General features: G+C 46.8%; 1 protein-coding gene across 2 annotated transcripts in view; it reads left to right on the top strand.

Annotated features, from left to right (window-relative positions):
* Positions 1-842: 842 nt before the first annotated feature.
* TEX2 (testis expressed 2) overlaps positions 843-6,869 on the top strand; it is a 46,178-nt gene continuing 40,151 nt past the window's right edge. The window contains exon 1 of one of the 2 annotated variants that reach the window (XM_054278914.1): positions 843-941. The gene's annotated coding sequence lies outside the window, so the exon portion shown is untranslated. The other variant, XM_054278915.1, reaches the window with a different exon arrangement.

The following is a 6,869-nucleotide window of genomic DNA, read 5'->3' as shown; positions in this document are numbered from 1 at the left end:
AAGATCTTGCAGGATTCTTTATGTTTTAATTCAAACTGAATTTATTAAAGAGAAGATAATTGGCACAGCCAAATTAACCCAAGGGTTGACTAAAGAAACCTGGGCCAGCATCAGCCTGACCCGGTGTAATGCTGTAATGTCATCATTAACTGCCTTCAAAGGCAAGAGCAATTAAGTAAAGGGTAAAAGCAGTAGAAAGGCTGTAATTTGTTGCATAAGACCATTATTGAGAAAACAACCTTTTGACACAGAGAATTAATTTTTTTTCTCTGTCTGCTGCAAATTGGGAAATATGAAGGGTAAATAAAATGACCTCTGCCAGGGCAGGTTTCCTGGGATAAGTGCCTGCTCGGTGAGGGAGCCGATAATTTTTGGTCATTTCTGCAATGTTTAGATCCCAACCAGCTCCTTTCTCTGTGCCTGGTCGTGCACACGCTTCCTGCCGCAGCCGATGCCCCGCACCGAGCCTGACACAAACCCGCACCGAGCGCCGCGTTCCCGGAGCCGGCGGGTTACCGGGGCGGCCCGGCACGCCCGGGAGCGGCCGCAGCTCCGCACCCGCACCCGCGCCGGCCGCGGGCCGAGCGGCTCCTCGCCCCGGGGACCGTTCCGAGCGTCACCACCACCGGCCGCTGGAACACCGGCTGCGCCCGAGGGACGGACAGGGCCGCTCTGGCTGCCAGGGGTGCCCCCGTCCCTTGTCCCTGTCCCCCTGTCCCCGTCCTCGTCCCCGCCCCCGCCCGCCCCGCTCCGTCCCGCCCTGTCCCGCCCCTCGGGCCGGCGCTGCGGCGGCTCGGGCAGGCCCGTCCCCCCGCGGGGCCCGGATTGGCGGCGCCGCCGCCTCCCCGCCGCTGCCGCCGCCCGGCGCGGGCAGGAGCGGCCAGTGCCATGAGCCGGGGCTGAGGCGAGGGGCTGGGGCAGTGCCGAGAGCCGCGGCTGAGGTGAGGGGCTGGGGCAGAGCCGAGAGCCGCGGCTGAGGTGAGGGGGCCGGGCAGTGCCGTGAGGGCGGCCGGCAGCGCCCGCCGGTCCCCGCGGGCTGCGGGCAGGGAGGAGCGCAGGGGCCGAGGGCGGCGGTCGGGCCGGGCCGCGGGCGGCCCCCGGGGCCGGGCAGGGCGGATGGCGGCCGGGGCAGAGCCGGGAGCCCGCGGGGAGCGGGGCCGGGCCGGTGCGGGCTGGGCGGGATGGAGCCGCCGCTGCTCGGCGCGGGAGCGGCGTTTGCCGAGCTGGGGCTGCCGCTGGGCTGGAGCTGCCGGAGTACGAGCGACACCTTAAAAACAAACGGCAGAGGAGGCGGCAGCGGTCGCTCCCGCTGAAACCGAGGGAGAATTTTTCAGCTGGCTTTTGCCACCAAAGGCGAGAGGTTTCCTGTCTACTAAAATTGTTTCCTCTCTCTTGCCCTTGCTGTTGGCTCCTTGGTTTCTGCTTCTCTTGTAATTTTCAGTGTCATCTGTGTTATCTTCATTGCAGTTCAGGGACTAAGCCTGTATACTGTGTCTCTTCAGCATGTGCTAAAGTTCCTCCTGAATGTTTGTGCTGAACTTCTTGGCGATTTGTGTCTGTCAGCAAATGTCTTGAGGAGTTCCTGATCATAATTTTGGGAAATGAAGTATACAGCAGAGGTTAATTTAAACTTTTGTATGCCACTTAAGTATTATAACCAGAAGATAAATTAGTGTAAGTCTTCTGTGCTGTGAGATTATCTTCTGTTAAGATGCTTTGTCATACCCCTCTTTCAAGATGATATTGCCTGTGCAACTCAGGAAAAATAAGGGGTTACAGTTTCAGGGGTGTATATTTTTACAAGAAGATGTTGTCGTTTTAGTGCTGAAATAACTTAATATTCCTAAATTGAATAAAATTCAGGCAGCGTGAGTACTCTGGTTTGATTTTCTTGGAACTGAAAATGTGCTAAATGAGAGGTAAAAGGACTTTACCTTAAGCGTAAAATGATAGACTAGTGACTTGGGATGTTAAAATTGACTTTTAAAGACTCTGACGTGATGCTGTTTTATGATTTATGAGAGGTTACTACTCTGACTTCAGAGCTGATCCAGCAAGTGCTGTGTTGTGGGTGGCACATTAATTATGCTCCAGGTAGGTGCTGAGGCTTGAGGTGGTGTTTCTAAAGCAGTGCAGGTGCTTTCTCCTTTGAGTAAAAGACCAAGGAGTTGATTCTGTGCTCAGAGATGTCTCACACTGGAGTTTGCTGGGGTATGATACAGCCTGGGAGTTGTACTGACAAGCTGAACACTTCTCTTGTGAACAGCACTTCTGGTCCATGCAAAGAGCTTATTGAAATGACCTATTTAAGGGGAAAAAAAATTTGAATAAAATCCAAAGTTAAAACTTGAAGAAGGACATGGCCTAATAATGTGTATTAATTACATACTTCTTTTTGTGTGATAACAACTCTTAAGGCTTCCAGCTTTTAATACCAAATGCTTAGTTGTTTCTAACTAAAGAACTCCTAATCCAACTGTTTTTCAAAGTAAAGAATGTGGAGCAGGAAGCCTGGACATAATGGGCAATGCCAGTAATTTCTGTGTTGTGGTAGGTGTGTAAACAAAGTAATGGGAGATAATGAAACTTACTTAGCAAATAAAAGGCTAATATAACTGAAATACATTTAAAATCATGGAGCTACAGGACTGAGGATGCATTGTGGCATTCAAAGAGCTTTTAAGCTGATCCATTTGGGGACTGTGCTGCTCTACCCCACCTTCTGTGCCAACTCAGCCAATTCCCTGTGATGAAATCAGAGTGTTTCTCCTGTAGCACACCAGAGTTCCATTGTGTGGGGGAAGGTGAGCAGTCACAGGCATGGCAGTGGCCATAAGTAAGGACATGTTCCCCTGTCCTGCTCTCCAGGACTGAGCTTTAGCAGTTTCTGCCTGTGAGGTGAATAAATTGTGGTGCTGAGTGTGCAGAGTGTAACTGACACCTGCCCAGAGGCTGAGGAGAATGAAGGCTGTTTATTAGGATAAACCAGATTCCAAAAGAATAGAGGGGAGGGTAAGTAAATTCTGGTCTTAAACACAGTTCTTAGAGCTTGGAAAGTCCCTCAAATCTCTGGATTTTTATTATTTTTCTTTGGTAAGCTAGAAATTGTGGTATCAGATGTCCACAGTAGTAATGCTAATTCAGTGTGCTCTAAAACATTTATCCATGAATAAAGGCCTCATGTTCTAGAAACCCTTACTGCCCTAAATGAAACAATCAGATGACAATGTATGCTGGAAAATGAGAGCATAATGTAGGCTTGGAGATTAGAGAAAAAAAGATAAGAGTTAATACTGTGAGCTGTCATGAGTGTGTACTTTGTATTAGAAGAGATGTATTCAGAGTAGAAACCAACTCTGGAAGTGCACAAGGGTTCCACATGTGCCTGATAAAGGGCACGGACATTTTTAAGTAATGCAAAGAGGACACTTGAAAGGATGTCTTGTGCTTTCAAGGCGGAGGAGGGTGGAACATTGAGCTGCTGAGAGAACAATATCATATCAGAACTGTTGATACAAAAAAAAATATGTGTGCCACTCCTTATTGTAGAGGATTGTGCTAAATGGTTCAGAATCACAAAGTAAAGGGTTTGTTTTGGGGAGGTTTGTACTGCAGGTGGTGGAATTAATCATTTCTGCTGGACAAAAATCCCAATTACTGTGTCATAAAAATATATGATCAGCTGTTCTTGACAGAATTGTGAATTATCTCTTCTTGGAGGTCGGCTTCTACAAAGCTTCTGTTAACATGGCAAGCACAGAAGTTTGAAGGCAGAAAGTTGATAATAATTGATCAAAATCCCATTTCCAGCTCAAGACAACAAGACCTGAAGGTTGTGCATTGGCTGGGAGGGTTTATCCTCCCCCAGCAGCCTCAGCCCCTGTTCCTCAGAGCACTCTGAGGGATGAGGGTTGAGCTCTGCAGAGATAGCACTGAAGGAGTGTCCTCTTCAGAAGAGCTGTAAGTGAATGGATTTGCTTGGATTTGGGCCAAGCTTTGTGTATCACAGGTTCTAAAGTATTTGCATACTTGACAAATGGAATTTTAAGTCTTTAAAGGTGATTTTTATGTTCTTTCACACAAGTCCTCACTGGAGTTTTGCACTGGAGGCTGCCTTCCGTTAACTTGGTTTCATGAGTTTGAGTCTGTACAGAGCAAAGTCTGCTCTCCTTGGTCAGTAACAATGCACCCAGTGTAGTGCAGGACTCCCAGTCAGACCAGTTCAGTAATGCAGAATCTGCCTCTTTCATCATTTCCTTTAATGGACTCCTTGATGACCATTATCTCTGAAAAATAAAACCCAAGTGTCTTAAGTTGGAACTGCTCAGTTGAAGCATCTGAGAGGCTTTGCTTGAAGATTTCCTGTGTTAGCCGCAGCCAGTCTTGCTTCTGTTGGAAGTGGTGAGAAAGGAAGCAGAGGAGCAAGTTTTGATGGTGGAATAGGTCAGAGTGTCTGAGGTGTCTGCACTGTGCAGAAATCCCTGTAAGTTTTGCTGGTGTTTTTATTTCCTGCTTCCCCCTCTGGGAGGAGAGGAGTTCCAGGGTGTTGTGTTGCTTACCAGTCATATTTATTCTCTGGGTACTGTTGAAGACAATTGTTAGTGTCTTTGGAGGGACATGAGAATATAATGATAAAACAGGGTTTATTTTCTGATCTTGCCTGTCTGCTCCTCATAACTCCTGCTTCTCTGTTCATTGTCTTTCCTATTTGTGTTAACTCTCTCCTCTCCAGACAGTGAGGTGTGTTACTGTGCTGTGCAAAGTCCAGATCAATACCCAGTGCAGTTGGGGTTCTAAAAGGGAAGAGGACTGATGGACAGTGGATAACAGGAGATCAATAAACAGGGTAAACAATGGTGTTTCCCCATAAAGGCCAGGAGGGCAGCAGAAATGAATCGTTGTGTGAACCAGCTTTAATATTCATTACCCTGTGTCTCAGGGTTTGGAAAGTGTTGTGGCCTCTGACCCTGCTGGTGTTGGATGACAGGAATATTGCAGGAGAATGTCCCTTAGTGCTGTGACTGTGTTGCATGTCCTGCAGGATTATCCTGGAGCTGTGAGAAGATGGGATGCTCAAGCTTAGAACAGAATCTCTTTCAAGAGTATGAAAATAGTTATTCAGGCATTGGAGTGCTCTTTTAAAGGATCTCTTTCGTCCAAAAAATTGCTATATTGGGTTTTATTAGTGGAAATAGAAGACAGAGCCACAAGACTTTAGATCTTACTCTAGATTTCATGTGTTTTGTTTAAATTACACTTTTGTTGTAAAATAGGACTGCAGAATTATAAGCACAAAGTTATGGACTCCTTTGATACTGGGAATTTCAAAGCAGATGGCAGAGGAGTGAAATGTGAATGTGACCTGTCATGAGCTGCAGTAGAGTACTGATCTGAAATTAAAAAGAGAGATGTAAAAAACATTCTATTTCCCTGGAAGTCAGGATTAAGGCTGAGAAAAGAAAATTGTTTTTATGAGCCCAGACAGGCTGGAAGAATGAGGGTTCTGTGTGGGGAAGGAGCTGGTGGTGCTCACACGGCTGTGTTGTGGAGCTTGGGTAGGAAATGTCACCAACCATGTGACATGGAGAGGCACTGGAGGCTGCCGGAGTTGTGCTCGCTGTGTCCTGCCTGTGGCTGCAGCCTGTCCTGCTCCCTGTGCTCTGCAGCCCCCCAGGTACCCAGAGCCTGCTGGGCTCTGCCAGGGATCCATCCCCAGGATGGTGCCTGGCAGGGGCAGAGCATTGCAGAGCAGCATTCCCACAGCCCTGCCTGCTCCCACCTCCCACTGCTGCTCCCCATCTCCCTGCCCCACCGTGGCCAGGCAAGGTGGAGATTCTCTCTGGTGCTTTCCAAGCCAGGCATTGCCATTCTGCTTGCTTAATATGTATCCATCATCCCTGTTGCCTGGAGTGGCTTCACTTCTTTCCTCGTACTCTTGTGTAATACTTGGGGTTGGTCACATAAATAAATGTACTTTGGTGGGAAATGAAAGTGATCTGTACAACTCTTGACTTGTTTGCAGCTGCTGTGACGTTTGATAAGGCTTATCTTTGTAGGACCTCCTCAGTAGCGTTTCTTTTTGTCTAATCATTTCCACACTTCTTCCTTTTCAACTTAACTTGAAGTATTAAACAAAGGAATTAGGAGAAGTGGAAAGAATTAAGGGGGAGATAATCCTGAATGTCTGTCAGCTCAGAAGTGTGCTGGTTAATAAATGCTCTGCCAGGTTTTGAATAAACCTTCTGAGCAATGCATGACTTTACAAAAGTATTTTTATAGAAAAGAAAAAAGTTACTCTTCTGTTTATATGTTATTTTTAGCAAGTAGAAGGAGATGTGGATGGAGAACGGACCAGCTGTGCATACAAACTTTCTCCTATTTTGTAATTCCCTTTATTCCCTTTTATCATTCCCTTTTTGACAACAGGTTGAGTGTTCCCAGAAACCTTAACACTGCTGAGAGGTTTCAGGCAAGCTGAAAGCAGTGCCTGACAGTTTCAGAAAACTCTGTGAGTGTCTGAAAATGTGCATTATGAGGTGTGTTATATTTAAAAGTGTAAACATTCAGTTCTGTGGCTCTCTGTTTGTTTTGTCATGCAGCTTTGAGATGTGGATTGGCAATGGTTTTGGAGTATTAAACAGATTTTATGAACCTTTGCTTTTCTGATGAGTTGGGCCAACTTTCCAGTTGTACTTTTAATTCCTGCCTACATCCCACCTATCATTTTTTCTTCCACGTTAAAACTTCACAATTGAAATGATAAAAATGAGTAAATAGTGGTCCCTGGCCCATGAGTGGCTTTGCTTTCTCAGGATGTATTTTTTTAATCTGCTTCTTCTACCCAGCTGCCCTAAGTAGTGCATTTACCA

Source organism: Melozone crissalis, unplaced genomic scaffold (assembly GCF_028551555.1).
Source record: "Melozone crissalis strain CALT ecotype California unplaced genomic scaffold, PUWL_Pcris_2 ptg000026l_1, whole genome shotgun sequence".
NCBI lineage: Eukaryota > Metazoa > Chordata > Aves > Passeriformes > Passerellidae > Melozone > Melozone crissalis.
Note: the sequence above shows the minus strand (reverse complement) of the source record. Positions and strands in the feature narration are given on the sequence as shown.